The 22015-nt window shown below is 39.9% G+C and overlaps 1 protein-coding gene across 2 annotated transcripts in view; it reads left to right on the top strand.

Annotated features, from left to right (window-relative positions):
• The window catches only part of MYO1D (myosin ID), a 320834-nt gene that overhangs the window by 16125 nt on the left and 282694 nt on the right, over positions 1 to 22015 (top strand). The window lies entirely within an intron of this gene.

Raw genomic sequence — 22015 nt, 5'->3', positions numbered from 1 at the left:
ATAGTATATAGTAAGTGCCAGGTGGTTGGTACCAGTGCTCTACCAGGAGGATGTTTCTGTGAGCTCAGGTGATTAAGGAGGGCCTTTATAGAGGCATACTGCTGGGCTGGGTGTTGGAGATGAGTAAGACTTAGGTATGCGTGAAGTAAGAATGGCCGGAAGAACATTCCACATACAAGGGCCTCTGTAAATGGGCAGGATGTGTTCAGGGACAGTGAGAAGACCAGTCCGACAGGTTTGGAGGTTTCATATGGGGAGCTCTGCTTCAGATGGTGTGCAGCTAGGCAATAGGACTAGTTTCCATAAAAGGGAAAGTGAGATGGAAACTAATGATTGGGGCAGCTAAGAGTCATCAGGCACTGAGATAGATTTTTTTTTTTTTTGCTACTCACTCGAGGATATGTTTTTATTGATCTGAGAGAGAGAGAGGAAGAGAGAGAGAGAGTGAGAGAGAAACATCCATGTGAGAGAGAAACAATGATCAGTTGCCTCCCATAGGCCTGATAGGGAATTGAACCTCCAACCTAGATATGTGCACTGCTGGGGGATCAAACCACAACCTTTTGGTATACCGGATGATGCCTTAATCAACTGAGCTACCCAGCCAAGGCCAGGTGGTTTTTAACCAAATTCATTCATTCATCCCTTTGAATCATTCATTCTTACAAGATAGGCATCATCTCATTATATGGGTGTGAAACATGTATTCAGAGAGGAAAAATACCTTTTTCAAAGTCACATAGCTGATTGAGAGGCAGTTTGAATTTGAAACCAGATTGGTGTGACTTCAAAAGCCCATTTCTACTACCCTGCTGCCTCTTACACCTGAACGTGGGTCAGAGGGCAATTGTCTAGACTGGGGGGGACTGACTACCTGTGTGGAACATTGGAAAAAGGAGTCAGTACCTTCTGTCATGTCAAGATTGAGGTGCCCGTGGGATTTGCCCGTGAGGTGTAGGTGATCAGAAAAGAGCATGAAGTCTGAGAAAGGGCCAAGGACTGAGTCCTGAGGAACATCTCTGTTGAAGGGGCAGTCAGAGGAAGCACACTCATGGGATCATGAAGAGGAGCAGCCAGAGGATGGAAGAAAACAGGACAGTGTGATATCATAGAAGTCAAGGAACAGGGGCATGGGAGGCAGAGTTTAACACTGCAGAGATGTCAAGGAAGGTGAGGATGAAGAAATGTCCTTCAGGTACAGCATCACAGAGGGCATGGGTGACTTCAGTGACAGTGGTTGCAGTGCAGGGGTAGAGGTGGACACCAGGCGTTGGTGGTTGACCAGGGAATGGGGGGCAGGGGAGCACTGGAAACAGTGGTGATAAGGCTTTCCAGAGCTTGCTCCGAAGGAAAGAGGAGAAGGCCATAGCTACAGGAGGCTGTAGATAGGCACTGTTTTTCTGTTACTGTAAAGTCTGGAGAGTCGAGTGTGAGTAGATGATGAGGGGAAGGAGGTAGAACAGAGATGTGTGAGAGAAAAGAGGGTCTAATGCAAAGGCTGAAACCCTTGAGGGAGATGGGATGCACGGGAATCCGGAACAGCAGTGGCGAGCAGGGTGCCCATGCTTGCTGTCTAAATTGCCTATCTCCCTACACCTGCCCCCAGAGTCCTTGTGTGCCTGTGTACGGTGTCCTCACTCACCAAAGCTCAGCTGCATGACCCACGCCATTTCCAGAAACATCATCCATAAACAGTATCTGTATGCACGTTCTGAAGGACAACAACTACAACGTATCTGTTTAAAGCTGTTCAATTCAGTGCTGTCTTTGTAGTGCTGTTTGCTCTGAAATACCCTCCTTAAAAATGGGTATACAAGGAGAACAAGGGAATGAGAATGAACACTCTCAGGCAAGGAGAGCTAGCTATTCCTGCAGACTTCCGCGGCTTGGAGCCATTGTGTGGTGGTGTCTCAGCCTCGTTCGAAGCAGTTGGTGCCACACTTTCTGAGCTGACTGTTCACAACGTGTGTTGTTTCACTGTCATGGCCGCTTTTCCAGTTGTTTAGCTGGGGTTCTGAAGGACTGTTTTGATCTGTAATAGCCGACAAAAATTTTTTGAATGAGTGATAGGAAGTTTGCTGTGTAGAAATAAAGGAAGAGTGCTATATTAGATGTTAAAGTGCAATAAGGAGTAAGAGCCAAAATTTAGGAAGAACACAAGTTGCCGTCAGTAGTGGGATGGAAAAATAAATTGTGGTGTTCAGACAATAGAATAACTGGATAACAAAAATGAATGCATTCCAGCTACATGTGTCAGCATGAATTAATCTCACAATCATAACATTGAGCAAAAGAAGGGAGACACAAAACAATACCTACTCTATGCTTTGGTCTATATAAATTAAAAAACAAGCAGCGCTAATCTGTGGTGTTATAAATCAGGATAATGGCTATTTCAGGAGGAGGGAGGGGCAGGGATTAGGAGGAGGTCAAAGGAGAGAGGGCCTCTGGGGCTGCCGGCAGTCCTCATGACACTGCAGTGCCACGCAGGTGTGTTCCCTTCGGTAACTCAGCAAGCTGCGCACTTCTGAGTTGTGCACTTTGTTATGTGTGTATATCATACTTTGGTAAAAACGTGTTTTAAAAGAGACAACGAGGAGGCTTCAAAGAAATGGTTGAGGAAGCAAGTGTAAAAAATCAGCAAGCAGGTAGGAGTTGCTGGAAATCCTTGACCGTAGGAATGCCATCATAAACTGTATTGCAGCCAATGAGGATTAGCCAACAATTCTGTTAATATCAGCTGAAGGTATGCCATTACTTTAGTGGATCTGCAGACATTGGAAGAGCAACCACCAAATGTGGAGGTATGTATGTGTGTGAGGCGACGTTCACACACTCGTGCATACGCATTTGTCTGTCCTGCTGCTCAGTAGTGTGTGATTCAGCCAGTGCACTCATACCCAGCAAAGCACCGCCACCCCTGCCTCTGGTACACGTGTTCTGTAGCTGTAGTTACAGACTTTATTGTGCCTCTTCAACCTTCACCTTGCATTTATGGCCTCTCTACAGATGACTTTCTGATTTCAGTTTGAGTTTCAGATGCCTTCAGACTTGCACATTTATGAGGTGTTTTTAACCCAGGTTCTCCTTAACTAGCTCAGTTGGATTGCAGGCAGGAAGCACAAACTAATTCTGATACTAGTTTGTCAAATAAAACTAAATCTTTCAACCACTGCATAAAGTATATAGTCTGTCCCAAAGTGAAATAAGAATTATTTTTGGATAATTTATTGTTTACAATTGGCTTCATCAAGGATTTCCCTCTTTGGGCCAGAAGAAACTGAAGTTGGTTTCCTTAGATGAGCGAGTTCTTCACATTCAGGTTTATTTCAGGTGGAATTTTGCTTTTTTTGGAGGAAGGTGACTCACTCGTGAGGAATTTTAAATAGTTAAGCAAGGAAGAGATCTGTTTTTCAAAGTTTTATAAATTTTCAATAGTCTTGACTCTGTCAGGATTCATTTTTTATCTCTTCATAACCCCTTATAGGTTAGATCTTCATGATAATTCTCATTAATAAACTAAAACTCCCATGTATTTGGAAGTAGTGGAAAAGAAACTCTGCATTAGGTGAAAATGAAATTTATTTTTCTTTAGTTTGGACTGATTTCAGTAGTTGTCATTGCTAGTAAAAAGAGTATTTGACTTTTTTACTCTTTTCAGGGAACTAGGGTAATTTTTGCTTATATTTGAAATTAGTAGCTATGAGCAGTGATTTCAAACATGTGCCTCACAAAGAGCAAAAAAAAGGCTGGGAGAAAACTCTTATGAATTAAGCTGAAAACGTGCATATTTTAAACATCACTGCAGGATAACTATGTATATAAACTTAAGGCAGATACCACATTTCATAATGTTGAACTTCTTGTTCATTTCAATAATTTATTGGGTAAACTTACCATCTTGCACATATTAATTCCTAGAGTATTGGATCAGTTGTGTGAAAAAAGAATCCATAATTTGTTAATCCATCCTGTATATTTTTTGTTTGTGAACTAAACCATTCATTCATTTAAACATTTAGCACATTTAATTATTTACTAACTAATGAGGGGGGAATCACTTCAAAACAATTTATTTATAAAAATTATGTATTTATTCTTACATGTTTAAACTTCAGCCACCTTCAAAGTACTCTCCATTTGATGCAATACACCTATCGAGGTATTTTTTCCACTGCACAAAACAGTTTTTGAACTCATCGATTTTGATGTCTTTTAGTGCTTCTGACATTTGTGTTTCACCTCTTCCACATTGGCAAAACATTTCCCTTTGAGGATGTTTTTCATTTAGGGAAACAAAGAAAAATTCATTTGGGGTGATCGGATGAATTGGGAGGGTGAGGCATGGTGATCATGCTGTTTTGGGTCAAAAACTGCTGAACATTCAGTGCAGTGTGGGCAGGTGGGCTCGGAAATCACCCATCATGAAATGGCCAAACGCATTGAAAGAGTCTAAAAAAAATTTCACTGAAGCTGAATGCAGCTTTTCACACCACTACCAGCTGGTCCACTGATACAGATGGGTTCCTAGAACACTCACCTACTGGGAGCCTGTACTACAAGGGGCCTGTCTCTCAGAAGATAATTCTGGGGTTTTTTTGGGTCTCCCCTTGTATGCTATGTTTAAAATATACAAAGAGACATAGAATCCATTGTATGCCCACATTTAACCTAAATCTGGAGGGAGAGATAGCTATGGACATAATTACGGCAGTGGGATCCATGCTGTGACAGAGGTATGGCTGGCATGCTACAGCAGCTAGAAGAGGACACATCTCCCCGGTGGGGGTGTTGGTAAAGGGAAACTTTCCAGAGGAAACACTGAAGCAAGGATGAATAGGAAGTTGACAAGTGGACATGGAGAGAATACGTTCATGAAGTCCCATGCTCGGGATTTTTTATTTTGTTTTGTGGTGATAGAGACCCATTGAAGGATTTTAAGAGGGGAAATGATCAGACTTACATTTTAGAAAAATAACTGGTATTATGAAGGGGATTTATAGGGTGGGGCACAAGTAGGTTTACAGTTGTGAGTCTGTGAAACAGAGTTATTCTTGTTTTGTTATTTTTTAATTATTGGACTATTTTCCATAGGAACACCTCTAAACCTACTTTGGTTCCATCCCATATTATCACAAGGCAGAAGCTGGAGGTAGGAAGAGCAGTTAGGAAATTATTGAAAGCATACAAGTGAGACTACTGAGGAAGTGGGAAGAGAGAAGGAGGCACGGTTTTCCTGTCTATTGAAAAGATAGAACTGATTATTGGCCTTGGTATTTGATTGGATATCAATGGAGCAAGAGTCTAGTCTGACTCACCTACTTACACAAAGTTGGAATATGGGGCTGTTGGTGCTATTTACTAAGACTAAAGGACAGGAGATTTGGAGTGTGGGGTAGAAAGTAAGACAACAGGTCAGCCATAACCTCAAGGTTGTGGTTCTAATGGGCCATCACACAGAGTTACTGGAGACTACATGGAGGCACAGTTTTGAAGCTCAGAAGAATGATGTGTACTAGGGGCATAGGTGTCAGAGTCATCTCCCTATGATGATTTTTGATGCTTCATGAGCATAGGAGATGACCTCTTGGAGAAAGTGTAAAGTGAGAAATGAAGGCAGACACCACCTTTCAAAACAAGTTTTGGTCCCACATTGAATTTGTTTGTCATACTTATGTTTTCTTCCCTCTCAGTGTGTAAATGGTCCTTGTGGAAACTTGGGAAGTACAGAAATACATAAAGACAGTAAGGTTCATCCCTAATCCACTCCTCATTTTCTAAGAAAATCACGGTTAACATTGGAAAATTTCCTTTTAAACTTACACATATCCTTTCTACACAATTTAGATGCCACCATACTGACAATTTTGCATCATGTTTATTTTTCATTTAATGTTAGTTTAAGCATAATATCATCTTATTAAAATGTAAATAAATTTCATTTAACACATCTGTGTAAGGATTATTTCTCCTTTCATTTATGATTACAGTGTTTTCTTAGCATGGATTCCTACAGGTAGAATAACTTGGTTAAAAGATATGAACCAGTGCAAAGCTTTACGTTTTATTAAGTGTTTTTCAAAATGATTGTTTTGAAATTTCTACTCCCACTGACAGGCATCTCTAACATTTAAGTGCTTTCTTGGAGGAAGAGTCAATAAAAGAAATAGATGAACCAGAAAGTGACAGTAAGAGAAATCAGAAGAGAGGGTTTCTGGAAGGATGCCTCAGGCCCCATCAGCAGAGGATGGATGGATCCATCGGGTTGGTGACTTGAGGAGTTTGGTATAAGCTAGGGTGTTGCCAGGTTTCAGTGAGCAGAGAAGTGGATGAAGTGGATGTGATTTATTCCAGAATCATGGCTGCGAAGGGCAGGAAAGAGTGGGTTATTAGGTAGAGAAGTTGCAGATTTGATAGAAGGTGTTCTGTGTGGTGATTGCAGGGGGGAGAGGGGCATAATATAACGGGCTTAAGTGGTGATGGAAAAAAATACAATCAATTTTTTTAAAGAAGGTGTGATATTGTTTGTTTTTAAAGATGGATGAGATGCCATGAAGGCATATTTGTAGGAACTGGAGATGCTTGAGGAAGTGAGAGAAGATGGGGGCCCAAGCTCTGGGGCCACTTTTTTTTCTGGGGCAGGAGGAAGTGTGCTCAGGATGGGAGTAGGTGTAGGTAAGCTGGTGGGAAGTTGGAGTAGCTTCTGTCTAATAGATTCTATTTTTCTCTGTGAAATAGAAGGCAAGACATGGTTGAAAGTGAAAGGAGTGTTAGAACCAGCTTGAGGGGTGGGTGAAGCTGTTACAACTGTGAAGGTCACCAAGCAATGTTGAAAGGTGCCCCGAGGTTGAAAACCACAAATTTGTGGAGTTTCCCATCTGTCGATCTGGAAGATTTCTCTGGTATAGTCAATAGCCCAGATGCAGGGCAAAAGCAAAGTAACCAGCTGGTCATCTGAAAAAAAAAGTTTTCCTTACGAGTAAATTTAAGTAACTTTAAAGTAAGCACAGGGAGATTTATTCTCTCATAAATGAGCAAAAAAAAAAGAAAAACAGAGGTTGACTCTCAGGTAGTCTGTTGATCAGGCTCTGTTCAGGCCTTGATGCTACTCCGTTCCCTTTAATGCTTGTAGTTGAGTCATAGAAAAGTTAGTAATAAAGAAAAAAATGGTAAAAGTTTAATTGGAATGTTGGTGTAGATAGATCTTAATAGGGGAAAAAGCAAAATGAAAAAGGCAGCATTGCTATGTTATTGGAGGTGATGATTTAGTCAGTGAAAGTTTAGAGACCCAATGAAAGAGAAGACAATAGAGCATATATGGAAGTCATTTAGTTACTGTCCTGCCAAGACATTTTACATGAAAAACACTTTAAAAAAATTAAAATTAATAAAATTGTATTTTAAAGAAAATGGCTGCATCCTTTGATAGTATTGCTATACAAATGGTAAAAGGGCAATAATTGTGTGATGGATTAGGGATGGACAGTTGTCCATTTAAACGTCAGTGGATAATTATTTTTATGAGAAAAGTTTACATAGCTTGATTCTCTCTTAAAATATAAAGAATTTATCTCTGACTTACTGTTTTTTCCTCTTTTGTGGTTTTGAGTGACATAAGTTTTCAGTGGATTTGTAAACAACCATTCTCAGGAACAGCAGCTATTAAATTGGTTTGAAAGCTGCTTGACAACAACGAAAAATAAATTTTTCCCCAAAGGACTGCAGTAAGACCGATGATTTTTAATGCCAGTAGAAGGCCAGTTTTTACCACAAAAATTTCCCGGTAACCTTTTATGATTGAAAACATATTACTTGCTATTCAGAAACACAGGCAAATTAGTGAGGAGAGTTTCTAAAATAAGCTGAAGGGGTAGACATATAATTTGCGGATGACATGTCATGATAGCAAAGTATATTTCCTTCTGTGTTTTGTTTTAAACTGTAGAAAGTACATGAAACTCCACAACTCAGGCTTCAGGCATGTTTTTATAGCTGGAAGATGAGCACACTTGCTTTTTCGGGGACTGCTTGTTCCACGTGTGTACATCTCACCACCTCATGTCTCCTTCTAGTAGTTTCTAATGGTGTGTTTCTCCCCTTTCCTTATGACATATGTTTATATAACTTTGGTACAAAGGAATGTCAGAGAACTTGGCATTGTCTTTCAAATGGTCATCTAGGAGCGTCTTTATGACAGGGCTATTCCCTTACAGCATGTATTTTAAGGAACAGATATGGCATTTGGGACTTCTGTTGAATGAGCCCAGCAATACATCTTCATAGGAAGGGCTGGATGGCACACGCACCAACGGTTTAAGCTGCAAGTAAGTAGTCACTGGTTGATCCACACTGAAGAGAGTGTGTACTATCAGGAGTGAGTGAGTTCTGGAAACAGCGTGGCTGTCAGGGAGCCCACGACAGAACACGGTAACTCTTAAAGCAAACCCAAGACCTCTGCATACATCCAGAGTGTCCCATTGCCTCGGTCACTCTGAGACTTGACTACCACAGAACTACCTGTTTTCTTCAAGAAATGTAAAGAATGATGACTTGCACTCGGATTCACCAGTATGACATTTGCTTTATCACCTCTCCCACTAATATTTGAGAGGACACTGTGGACATCAAGCCCCTTTTTCCATTACACATCAGTGTGAATTTCTAAGGACAAGGAGAGCCTCTTACGTAACCACTGTGTGGATATCAGAAACAGGAAATTTTGCATTGGCTTAGACAACAGTCTTGTACCAAAGTCCACGTTTAGATATTGCCAATTGCTTCCAATAATGTCTTTTATAGCAGTGTTTTTCCTGGTCCAGAATTCATACCTTATCTCTTTAATCTCATTTAATCTTAAACATATTAACTGTTTTAAGTGAAATGGAAGGAGACACCCTTTTGTTGCATGCATGTCAATTTCTGCACCTTCTCTGAATGACAGATTTTACACAGCATGTATCATGGAAGAAATACTTGAACTTCATGGCTTATCAGTTGCTACCCTTTTTAGCATATGAATTGCTTTCAGTACAAGTAACCATTGGTCCTCACTAAGTCTTGCTATCTAGGGACTGTTGGGTACTCAGTTCAGTATTAAACTTTCTTTTGTTCAGGCATGTCTTTTTAGTATGTCATAGGTGCTATTTCATTGCATCAGGACATATTGTATAAGTTCTAATGAGAAAGTTACAAAGAATGTCCTGAAGCTTATCTTTAGCTGAAGGAAGATGACAAATGGCCACAGCCTTTTTGCTTAAGCCCAGCAATTCACTTTCTTTCTGCTGGGCTGTAATTATTCTCTGGAGTATGTGAACAGAGCAGTATGTGATTGTGATTTCAAAAGCACTCATCATAACCTTCATCATGTCTTTTCCATTGCAAATTACATGACATTTTTCTCTACTAATATTTCATTATTCTGTGAAAACATAGCAGTGATGAAATTCTGCTTCTAATTCATTCCCACAAGACAGGAAGAATTCCCTAATTGAGAGTTCTCTTAATAGACTCAGGGCCCAAATGGAATCAAAGAGCTAAGACATTCAGTACAGTTTTTAAAGGGTTATTTTGTTTAAAGTTATGATTCTGCAAAGACAAGTATTATACTATCAACTAACCTCTGTATCCTGTCTTGATCATTGAAATTTATATAAGTGTTTGGTTGCAAAAAGGCAAAATGTTCTTCCCAAAGTTTTCCTAGGAATGTGCTTTCTTAATATTTATATTGTCAGTCTCTTTCCCTTTTTATTTAATGACTTGAAATTTTTTGATAGTTTTTGTACATATAGTTAACAGTTTTCATAACTATCACAATTTTAATTTGCTTTTGCAAGAATGTATTTCTTTTTCGGATGACAAAATATCAACACAGAGACAAAATTAGATTTTTTCGCTTTCTCCATTTTCACTGATCTGTGCTGATGAGATATAACTGTAATAGTAATGTGTGTGATCACATTATGTACATGCACTTTTGGAGCAACGCCTGAGATGATGCTGAACTGGGTATTCTGCTCTTCAGCTTTTCAGAGGTGAAGACCAAAGCCACATGAGGGTGTCACCCTGTCAGCTAACTTCTCATCTTGTTTCATTGCAGGCCATTTTCTGAACTGCGAGTCAGGGGTGGAACTAAAACCTCAGTTCTACTACAGAAAAAGAAGAGGGTGAATAGGTGCTAGGTAGGCAACTCCTGGAGTTCACTGTACAACCCTCAGACTCTCCTTGTATCCCTCATCTGCTACTCAGTATTCTCCACACTAGCCACCTTTCAGTTATCCTAATTCAGCAGTTTTTTCCCCTATAATTTTTCAGAGAATCATGTCTTATTAGAGTAAGATCACCAAATAATATTTTCCTTTCTCTCAAGAGGGCAAAGCAAGGATGTAGAAAGCCACCACATGAGTGGAAAATGTTATTGGAATGGAAATCACATCATTTCTGTGGCGATGGAAATATTCTATATCTGCCACTGTTCAATACAAAGCCACTAACTACATGTGACTGTTGAGCCCTTGAAATGTGACAAGTGCAACTGAGGAACTAAATTTTAAATGTTATATCATTTTAATTAACTTAAATCGAAATAGCCAGATGTGGTTACTGTCTGCCATGTTGAACTGTTCAAGCTAGTGCTAACACTTGCCAATCTGAGACCCCAGGCACATCGCCTACTGCTCCTAACTCAGGCTATTTACCTTTTCTTTTAAGGTTTTATTTATTTATTTTTAGAGAGGGTAAGGGAGGGAGAAAGAGACAGAGAGAAACATCAATGTGTGGTTTCCTCTCACACGCCCCACACCAGGGACCTGGCCTGAAGCACAGGCATGTGCCCTAGACTGGGAATCAAACCAGGAATCATTTGGCTTGCAGGCCAGCACTCAATCCACTAAGCCACACCAGCCAGGGCTCAGGCTGTTTATCTTAAAAGTGAGGATTATACCCCCCTGTCTTTTACATAGACTTGAGAACCAAATAACAGTGCAGATATAAAAGCTCTTTGAAAATCATAATTTGATATATAAAATAGCATCATCAATATTATGGTACCCAATCTTCATAGCAAAACTAGAAGCAGCCACTTTTTGTCGATTCTCAGTACTGTTATTTCCCTTGTTCTACTGCTGATTATTTCTTTTAGTGGGCATAACCTAGGATCTATTACATCAATGGAGAGAGAAAGCAAAATTAAAATCATAGGGTAAATAGGGAGAGGAAGTAAGATTTAAAACAATTTATTCTTGAACTATTGTTGACCCTCATATTAGCTCTTAAAAAAGGTTTGAAAGTGAAAATTGAAGACAGGATTTTCAAAATGAGAACTTTATTTTAAAAAATAGTATACATTCCTTATTTTCAAAATGAAATCAAAACAGAAAGTTCCAAAGAGGAAAGTCAAAGACACACAAAAGTCTTACTACCCAGAATGGCCATTTTCAACGTTTTGCTGTACTCTTCCAGATTTCCCATTCTTGTATATATGTAACTTTTTAAAAATACAGTTTGGGAACTTGCTGCTTTAGCCTGCCTTTTTAACCTAAAAATGTATTATTGAAAGTTTTATATGTCCTTCGGTGAACATCTACTTTAAAATATCTATATGTTTCTAATTATGAAAGTAACACAAAGTTACACAAAATTAAAAGTTCAAGCATTGCATAAATATCGAATGTACAAAAGGAAATTCCCAGAATTCACATCCCCTATAACATTATTGTTTGGTGTATATTTCTTCTATTTTTATACACACATACATGTATATATGTGTATTAATGTTACTTTAAATTTTATTTTTCTAAAAACTAGATCACACTGTATATACTCATCTTAAACTTTTTTCACTTAGCATGTTTTATACATTTATTTTATATATTTACTCTACTTCATACAATAGGTTATTTAATCAGTTTAATGGTGAGCTGATTTTAGTTTTCTGCCAATAAAGATATTGTGCTAATATTTTGTGTGTGTATATATAATATATATTATAGATATATATTATGTGTGTATAATATATAGAGATATATAATATATGTATATATAATATATATGTATATGTGTGTGTTAGTATAGATTCCTAGAAGTAAAATAGGGGATCAAAGTGTGTGTATATTTAACTTTTTTTATATTTACTGCTAAATTGCTCTCTAGCAAAGAAAGTTACATTCATTCAACAGAGCATGGAAGTGTCTTCAAAATTGGTATTGCCATATTCATTTAGGGAAAAGAAGTTTTATCATTGTTAATGGATTTTCTTCATGTTAATCCTAGTCTAAAATTTTACTAGATGGTTTTATATGTGCACTGTCCTTAGAGAATTGCAGATTGCACATTTGCCTGTAGTACCTTGATGAAACCCACTGCCCTTGTTTCAGTCTTGATTCCCGTATCTGTAAACTGTTGGATTGGCCAAAAAGCCCATATGGATTTTTCCATAAAATAAAAGACACGTTTTTCATTTTCACTGATAACTTTATTGAGTTGGATATTTTGAGTATGTCAGCTATGTCCTGCATGGTATAACATTGACTGTTCTCAAAAACTGTCTCAGTTTGATTGCTGTCAACTTCAACTGGTCTCCCCAACCATGGAGCATCGTCCAGCAAGAAATTCCCAGTGTGGAACTTTGCAAACCAGTTTTGACATCTTCTGTCATTCACAGCACATTCTCCATACACTGCACAAATCTTTTTTTTGCATTTCAGTTGAGTGTTTACCTTTCTTGAAATCATAAAACATAATATGCCAAAAATGTTGTCTTTCTTCCATCTTCAACATTAAATTGGCTATGCAAAAATTCACTGATTTTGATAAGTTTTTTTTAAGTGCACGCTGATATGACAGCTGTCAAAATACAATCTAACAAAATTGTTTTGAATGAAGTTAAAGATAAGTAAGCGTTACTAAAGCCACCTTATGAAAAAAACAGACGAACTTTTGGACCAACCTAATACTTCTTTCTTCCTTATTTTCATCTCTTCTATTCCCCTAAAAGGCAGGGGAATAGAAAAGTTGGTGACTTTGGATTTCCTTGGCATAGAAAGCATGATTTAGTGACTAAGAAACATGAGGCTGGTAACCAGTGCTAAGCATTCCGTTTGATTCATTCAACATTCCATTACTAATTTGGCAGGTTATGTGCTGCTTTAAATACATTTTATATAAACACTTCTCCATTTTCTGCTTTGTCACAGGAGTTTGCTTTATATGGATATTCAGTGTGGTGTATGAACTTTAGAATAAGAAGATGGTTGTCTACTTCTTTGGCTGGCTGAGTACTTGTGCCCTCGCCAGGTAACTCAGTTGATTAGAGTGTCATCCCAGTGACACCAAGGTTGCAGGCTTGATTCCTGGTCAGGGCACATATAAGAATCAACTAGTGAATGCTTAAATATGTGGAATAACAAATTGATGTTTTTCTCTTTCCCTCCCTCTCTGAAATCAATTTTTTTAAAAAAGTGTATAATAAGGCAGGAGCCTAATTGTATTTTTTTAAAAAGGATTTCTTAGGTTCCAACTATTCACACATACACACACATTTTTTATTGTATTTTTTCCACATATTTTGGATTAAACATTGAGTTTAGGAAGAATTTCTGTCCTTAAGGAGAATTAGAAATAAAGCAAATGATAGTATAATCATGTGGAATAAAAAAAATCGGTGTATTGAAAGAAACAGTGATTTGGGTTAGGTAGAACCTTGGAGAGCTTCCTAGAAGAAATTGGGACACTTACTTGAATTTTGAAGTTGGTGAGATTTTGCAGTCTGGGTACAGGAAGTGCATTCTAAGTGAGAGCAGGGGGAGGGCACGTGAAACACCATGGGTGGAAGGTTGAGCGCCAGCAACATCTTGGAAATGGCATGCAGCTTTCTCTGATTGGAGTAGATCACCTGACCTGAGAAAGAATGTAGTTTAGAGAGAGAGGGAGAAAGAGAGAGAGAGAAAAAAAAGAGAGATATCCTCAAAGTATATAAATATAAAGACTTTGAGGAGTAACGAAATATTTCTGACCATGAATAGTTTAGACACACGATCAATTTAAGTGATCTTGTCTACTGAGACACTTGGGATTAACTGTCTTAGAAACCTTGCAGCCAGCTAAAGTGATTGCAACTCAGCCTCCATACTGGTGGTCATCTCCTGAAATGTCACCTGTATTCTTGTTTTCATGCTGCTTCTTGCTTCTCCATTCTGACCCAGGACTATTAACCCAAGCTCCATTGCATCTCTGTCTTTCTCAACCTTTAATTGCATGGTCCCACTGTCCTTTAGGGACCGCACCTGGCAAAAGCTCAGCTGTGGACCTATCAAATTTTTGTTTTTATTTGCCACTATAAATTCAATTCAGAGCTGCTGAGACTTGCTGGGGAAAAGTACCATACAGATAGCTATCGATAAATGTATACTGGTTGCTGACCTCACTTGGACCTTGAAACTGCTGAGCATTCCTCCTGTCCTCCCCTAGGCTGCTCTCTCTTGTTTTGCATAGCATCTACAGTATTTCGTGTTCTTTCCACTAATCTCATATTTCTATCTTGTCCCCTCTCTCCTGTATCACCTTCCTGCTTCTCAGAGGAACACTTCTTTAGGCCTGACCTTTTGCTCCTGCCAGCACATCTAAACTCTGTGTCTTCACCCAGCCTCTCCTCCTTCCTTCCAGTCTCGGTAGATGTGCTCATCCTCCTCCGTCCAGCCAGTCCCACCAACCCTCCCATGGATCCCATCTCTTCTGTCCTCACAGAAGCACTGCTCTCTCAATTACTGTTTTGTTCTTTGGAATCTTCATCCTTGCCCTCTGACCTGGATCCTTCCCAGCAGTGTTCAGATCTTGCCGTGGACACCTATTGTTCTACCTGACTAGCCTCCCTCCCTCCAATCCAGTCAAATGGTAACTCTGGGAGCCATGGTTTAAATACAGTATACTCCTCCTCTTTGGCCACTGTTGACTGGTCCAGGGGTGGTCACCTAACTCAAGCTGGAGCAATCACAGTTCTTCACCAGGACTTTGTATTTGAAAGGAAATAATTTTTCTATTTTGGTGGCTGAAATTCAGAAGGTGTATATTTTGGAACTGTTGGGAGTCAAGTTCTGCATGAGGATCAAAGAGTCGAAAAATAATAGTGAGAGAAGAATGAGGTTAATGAGAGCAAGAAAGAGAGAGAATATGAATAAATGAACACAAACGAATTATACAATAGCAGAAAGACAAAAACAGCATTTCCCGAGTTCTTAATTCCTGAGTATTCCCCAGTACTGAGTATTCTCCAGTACTCCCAGTAATCCCAAGTACTGATTCCCATTCCTTTTCATGTCATGACCCACTCAGGAAATGGTAATATCGATTGTGCCCACTAGCTTATGGCTAGTGGACACATTTGTAATATGGGTGTGGGTTACGAAGCTGTATTCCGCAGTGTTCTGGGAGAGCACACCTGTAGTCCACACCCAGGTGGAGTCACCCTGTTCCATTATCTGGTTCCAGTTCTTAGGCTGGGTCCTGTGAGATACCCACATGAACTTCCCGTAGAAGTCAGTTCCTCCGAGCTGCCTTCCTAAACTCCCAGATGGCTCTCCCATGTGCTCCAGGAGCACCCTGGGCCCTGTACTCTAATTATCTAATTATTTGACTGTATTCCCTGTTGAGCTGTGAGTCCCAGGAGGGAGGGAAACACATCTGACTTTTCATCATTATAACCCCGGTCCTTTGTGTGTGGTAAACACCTTCCGAATGAAGGAATTGTGCTCTGCCCAGATAAAAAGATTAAGAAGGTTGTAATTGGGACACAGGCTATGTGTCAGTATTCTTTTTGTCTAACGGAGACAACTTTGAATGGCAGCCCTGGAAAGGAAAGTACACGAGAACTATGTCCTGTTGGCATTATCTATCCGGTAGTTTTGTCAGACCATGAAATCCTTTAGTTTCTCGTATTTTGACTGGAAGTGCATGCCTCAGTATTCATTCTGGAAAATAAGACTCAAACCATTTTCAGAATAACAAATCTCTTGTGGAAAAAAAAAATGCCTTAAAAAAAACTCTGAGAATAAATATGGGCATAACAGTATGGGCACTTTCTCTGTGTTGTCCACAGGCAGAATTATTTGTCCCTTCTTATTTATCAATACTAAAGAATACAAGGAGGATTACTTTCTTTCTTATAGGGTGAGCCTCCTTCCCTGGAGTTCCCTGCACTCTTGCCTTCTCTGGAAGTAGGTCTTTATCCTCAGTTTGCTGTCTGCCATGGAATTCCCAGGTTCCCCTGCTTCACTCTGCTTTGGTGTAAGAGAATCCAGACTATGACTAAGCAAAGCCACACAGTTACTAATCACTTGGCTTGGCTCACTTTTAAAGCCTTTAGAGTCTCCCTTAGGTCTTTTGCACTCCTTTGGTTCTTAGACCCTGCTATATGGCTTGTAATTATTTTAGTAAGACTCCAGTTTGCTTCAAATTCTGGTTGAAGATTTTTGTTTATTCACCTCTTGGCTTTCAGAGAAATAACGTTCTCCTTTACTGGGTCCTAGGCATACCCTATTTAACACTGAATTTACAAACTGTCCATCTGATTCTCTCCAGCAGCTTGGTCTGCCTTCTTGGCTTAGACCTTAGTCCTTTTTGCTTTTGCTTCCCCTCGGTTTTTTACATTTCCTGTACTTTTGGTCACGATTAAGACCCTCCTATCCTGCCTTTTTCCCTTCTGTTTTTGTTTTGCTCACAACCATGCATTATCTTTGCCAAAATATATGTTAAAAGGAGAGATAGGGCTTAGCAGCAATTATTTAATAACCTAAGGGAAAATGATCAATACAATTGTGATTCTTCAAAAGTTAATGTAAACTTTTAAATCAGTTCAAATAAAGTCACAATTGGGTTGGAGCCTTGTCTAGAAGAAGTTTGGTTAAGTAGTTTCAAGATCAATCACAAAAGTAAGCATGGGAGAGTAGCATAGAAAAGTTTGACAAAGAAGAGTTCCCAGTCAGGATGTAATCTTACTCCTGGTATCCAAAGTGGGCTCCTTGGTTGTGCTCCTGGCTTTCTCCATTAAAAACTATTTTTCATCTTCTTATGGCCAAGTGGTCTTTCTAAAATGCATATCTGAACACTTTGCTCCATGATTAAACTATTCAGTGGCTGGCCTGGCCCCCAGGGTAAGGACAGACTCATTTTGAAGGTGCTCCATGGTCTCCCCGGTAATACTTCCCCTGCCTCGGCTCTTGCCACGCTCCTCTTCCCACCCTGTGTCCAGTCGGGATGAAACACTCCAGGCTCTCCTAGGGCTCCCTTTCCTCTTTCACTTCCACGTCTTTCAGTGTGTGCTCAGCTATAGGATATCACATCCTCCAGAAACTGTCCTCATTCCAAGTTCAGGTTAGAGGACCCCTAGCTCCCTGTACATTTCCCATCGTACGTACCACACTGTTTTGTCACTGCCTGGTGACTTCTCTCCATCCTCTCACCAGCCTGGCGGTGCCATAAGGACAGGAACCGGGTGTGTCTGGTTCACACATCTTACACTAGGATCTAACACAGTGCAGGTGCCCAGTGATTGCTGGTCAAACGAAACCATGGGAACAATATGATGGTGTTGTAAGAACAGACAAATTGATGGGATGGAAAAGACCGTTCGGAAGATTATTGCGTGTATACAATTTAATAAGTAATGAAGTATGCATCATAAGTCCAAACAGTAAAGGCATATTTATTTGATAATGGTATCATCTTTTTTAAAGCCTGTCAGTGAGCACATGGTGAGTGTGCATTCTCATGTGTTGTTGAGTACCAATGTGAGTTGATAGAATTCTTTTGGAAACAGTTTGGCTCTGTCTGTATCAACATTAAGAGGTCATGTATATGGACAGTAATGCTGCTTCTGTGAATCTAGGTTAAGGAAACTTTTTAGATACAGATAAAGTTTGAAGTTGGTCATCAAAGTATTTAATTACAGCAAAAATTAGAAATAGTGTAAATATCCAGGAGTAGAAAAATAATTAAGTGATGACATATCTAACAGGCAGAATAATACACAGCTATTAATCATGAATATGAACCACATCTGGAAAACATTTTCACAATACTTATATCTAACAAAAAACTCTTGGCCAGAATATGTAAAGAATTCCTACCTATCCCTCCTACCACCCAAAAGACAGCCCAGTGGAAAAAAAAAAGGCAAGCACTTAAAAAAAAGATGAACAAATGATCAATAAACATTTAAAAAGTCCACAACATCATTACACATCAGGGAAATGCAAGCTGTAAACCACAAGGTAGCATTATATGGTCATCAGAGTGGCCATAGTTTAAAAGACTGACAAAAGTCAAATGTTGGTGAGGATATGAAACAACTGGAACAGTTACCCATTGCTAGGCAGAGTATAAATTAATTCAGTCCCTTTGGAAAACTCTGACAGTATTCTTTCAAGGCTAAATATACACCCATCCTCTGACCCAGCACTTCTGATCCTAGGTATGTCCTCAGGAGAAAGGAGTTCATATGTCCATCAAAAGGCATACACAAGGCTGGCTGTTCAAGCAGCTTTCTTCAAAGCAGCCCCAAACTGGAAACAACCCAAATGTCTATAAACAGGAGAATGGGTTGATAAATTGTGATATATTCCTATTTGGAATACTGTACAGAAATAACAAAACAATAAATTAGTAAAACACACAACATGAATGAATCTCACCGACATGTTTTTAACGAACAGAAGACAGACTGAAGGAGTACCTACTAAATGATCCTATTCATATGATACAAGAATGTGCAAATTAACTGATGGTGATAGAACTCAGAATAATGGTTCCCCCTGGGGAGGAGAACTGACTGGGAATGGGCACAAGAGAACCCTCTGGTGGGGTGAACATTCTCTATATGTTAACCCATGTCAGGGTTCCACAGGTCTATACGTACGTCCAGATTCCAGTATGAATATGTATGTACTCATTTACATTTCTCACAATTTTTTTAAATGGGGCGAAAATGACATGGCCTTGGACAAGTCACTTCATTTTCCTAAGCTTCAGTATTCTCAATTGTAATTCATAATGATACTTAACCTGCAGGTTTGTTGTTAGAACAGTACAGGGTCAGTGTGCAATAAGTGGCAGTTTGTTATCAACTAGAAATATTTTTAAATGCTTGTGATATGTGAAATATTTATATATTGAATATATATGGTTGGAGAATTATAAAACAGATAAAACTCCCTTATACATTAAGAAAGCTAATCCACAAAATATATTCAATGCATTAGATGGCTTTAGTTGGTGAGATTTGTTTTTTCTTTCTCTTTTTAGCTTACAAAAATGTTTGATGAGCATTGCTTTCATAATGGAAACATTAGTCTTACTTTAAACATTTAAAATTTTTCAGTCAATATTAAACTCAATAAGGACCAACAATTAGTGTGAACCCCCGAATATTAATTCTCTTAGGTTAGATTAATTGAAGAGTAGTAACTGCAAGAAAGGCAGCGAGTGATATGCATTCAGTTTTAGGTGCCACCATTCTAAAGGGATACGAATCATCTGGAACGTGGTCAGAAGAAGCGTGGCCAGGATGGTAAGGAGACCTGGCTGTGATATAGGGAAGAAGGCTGAAAGCACTGGCCATGGCTCTCAGAGAGAGATACTCAGAAGGATCTGATGGCTGCTTCCAAGTTAGAAGGGCATCCATGGGTAAGGAGTTTGTTCTGTTCTCTGAGCTCTCAAGCAGAACCAGTGCCAGAAGGTAGAAGCCATTCCAGGAAACCAGTTTCAAGGCTGTGTAAAAAAAAACTCTCTGTGGCAATGCTATTTGTTCGTTTACTCAAGACATGAAGGACTTTTGTGCCATAGGCACCCTGGAAGCATAGAGTTCATAAAATAAGACGTGGTCCTTTCAGTGAGCTTATATAGTGAGGAAGGAACCTATGAAATGATAACAATGTTTCAAGGCTATGATACAAGTATGAATATACTGTTATGACAGCCCAGAAGAGGAAAGATTCTCTTTTGCAGGAAGTAGGAGGAAGTAACATTTTCATTGAATATTGAGTGATGGATTAATCATTGTTTGCCAAGCAGCCAGGCAGGGAGTGGTATCAGGGTGGGGTTGGGCTTGGGAACAGAGCTGTGTTTAATGAACCTGTCAAGGTATGTTTGGGACATGAGTGTTCAGGACATTATATGTCCTTTTGTAGGCAACAGGATGAAATTTTGGAAATGAAATAGTGGGGGTTTTTTTCCTAAGGAGAGGGGTAGTGGTAACTACAGCCACAGTGTGTAAAATAGACTGGATGGAAGAGACTGGTAGCAAGATGCGGGTTAGGGGATACCCATTGTTCTCTGGCGGCAGATGATGAAGGCCAGGGAGTTGAGTGATGGTGAAGTTAGGAGCTTTGACTGCCTGTGACAGGTCCACTCAGGAAGTCTTGAAGACAGATTGGTTCATTGTTTAAAAGGTAAGGAAGAAGGAAGAATTGAGGGTGATTCCCAGGTTGCTAGCTTGGTCAGCTGGGGGCCTGCTGATCCTGACCTTGTCCACAGGTACCTTTCCATCATGGCTGTGGGGGCAGGGGAATGGGCACCTTCCCTTGACCGTCAGCCCCATGAGGGCAGGCACCACATCGGCTCACTCACTGCCCTTGTCCCAGTGACTGGGACAACGAATGAATGAACAATTTGCCATCCCTCCCAAAGGGTCCTACTGATTTGATAGCAACTCTTGGACTTCTGTTTTTATACTTAATTAACACTAATCAGGTTAAACCTTATGTCAAATATTATTAAATTTTGGAGAAGTTGACTCATTTGTTCATTCCACAAACACTTATCAAGTGCGTACTACATGCCAGGCACCATCCCTGGCTCCAGAGAAAACAAACAAAAAAAGACAAAAAGCGAACAAAAAAGATAATCCATTCCTTCATGGAGTTTCTATGCTAGTGAGGGGAGACAGACAACAAAAATAATAGTCAAGAAGCCAGTAACAGTGCATTAGGCGGTGATAAGTGCTGTGGAAGAAGAGCACAGGGTACGGAGAGGGGGTGTGGTTTGCGGTTTTGTGTGGGGTGGTGAGGGAGAGCCTCACTGAGAAGGTGGCACCTGAAAGAAGTGAGGAAGTAAGCCATGCAGTTCTGTTAAACTGCTAATTAATCTAGAAAGAGAGAATCCCAGGTGGGAGGGAATGCAGATGCACAGACCTGTCAGGTGGGAACTTGGTTCGGTGTGTTTCGAAGAACAATGAAGAAGCCAGTGAGGCTGGAGCACAGTGAGTGAGGGGGAGTAGAGAGACATGCTGTCAGAGCTGTGGGTGGGTTGGAGTCGGGAAGGCTGATGGAAAGATTTGGCATTTTTCTGAGGTGGAAAGCCTTGGAGAGCTTGAGCAGAGGAATGACGTGTTCTGACTGACTTAGTAACAGAATCACTCTGGCTGCTGTTTAGAGATTGAGCTGAAGAGGGAGCAAGGGCAGAGGCAGGGAAACTATGTGGGAAGGGGTACAAGTAATCCAGGTGAGAGAGGTGATGGTAGTTAGGGTCCGGATGGCAGCAGCAGAGCTGGTGAGAAGTCAGGTTCTAGAAATAGTTTGGAGATAGGTGTCGCTGATGGGTGAGATGTAGGGTGTAGAGAGCAGGTGGAGCAGCCTTGGGAACAGTATCAGGAGGTCTGTTTGAACATGATGCATTTGAAATGCCCAACAGACATCCAGGTGGGCAATTGGGTATACTGTTCCTTTTTAAAAATTTTTTTATTGTTGTTCAATTATAGTTGTCCCCATTTTCCCCTCATTGCTTTCCCCTGCCTTGCCCATTCCCCCTCCCCCACATTCAGTCCTCCCCCCACCCCATTGTCTTTGTCCATGGGTCCGTTATACATGTTCCTTAACTTGACCCTTCCTCTCTTTTCTCCCATTACCCCCCTCCCCCACCCCCTCCCTCTGATCACTGTCAGATTATTCTTTTTTTTTTAAGATTTTATTTATTTCTTTTTAGAGAGGGAAGGGAGGGAGATAGAGAGAGAAAAAAAAAACGTCAATGTGCG

This window comes from Phyllostomus hastatus, unplaced genomic scaffold (assembly GCF_019186645.2).
Source record: "Phyllostomus hastatus isolate PE091 unplaced genomic scaffold, TTU_PhHast_1.1 phas_contig_210, whole genome shotgun sequence".
Taxonomy (NCBI): Eukaryota; Metazoa; Chordata; class Mammalia; order Chiroptera; family Phyllostomidae; genus Phyllostomus; species Phyllostomus hastatus.
The sequence above is the reverse complement of the archived record's forward strand: the minus strand, read 5'-3'. Positions and strand labels throughout refer to the sequence as shown.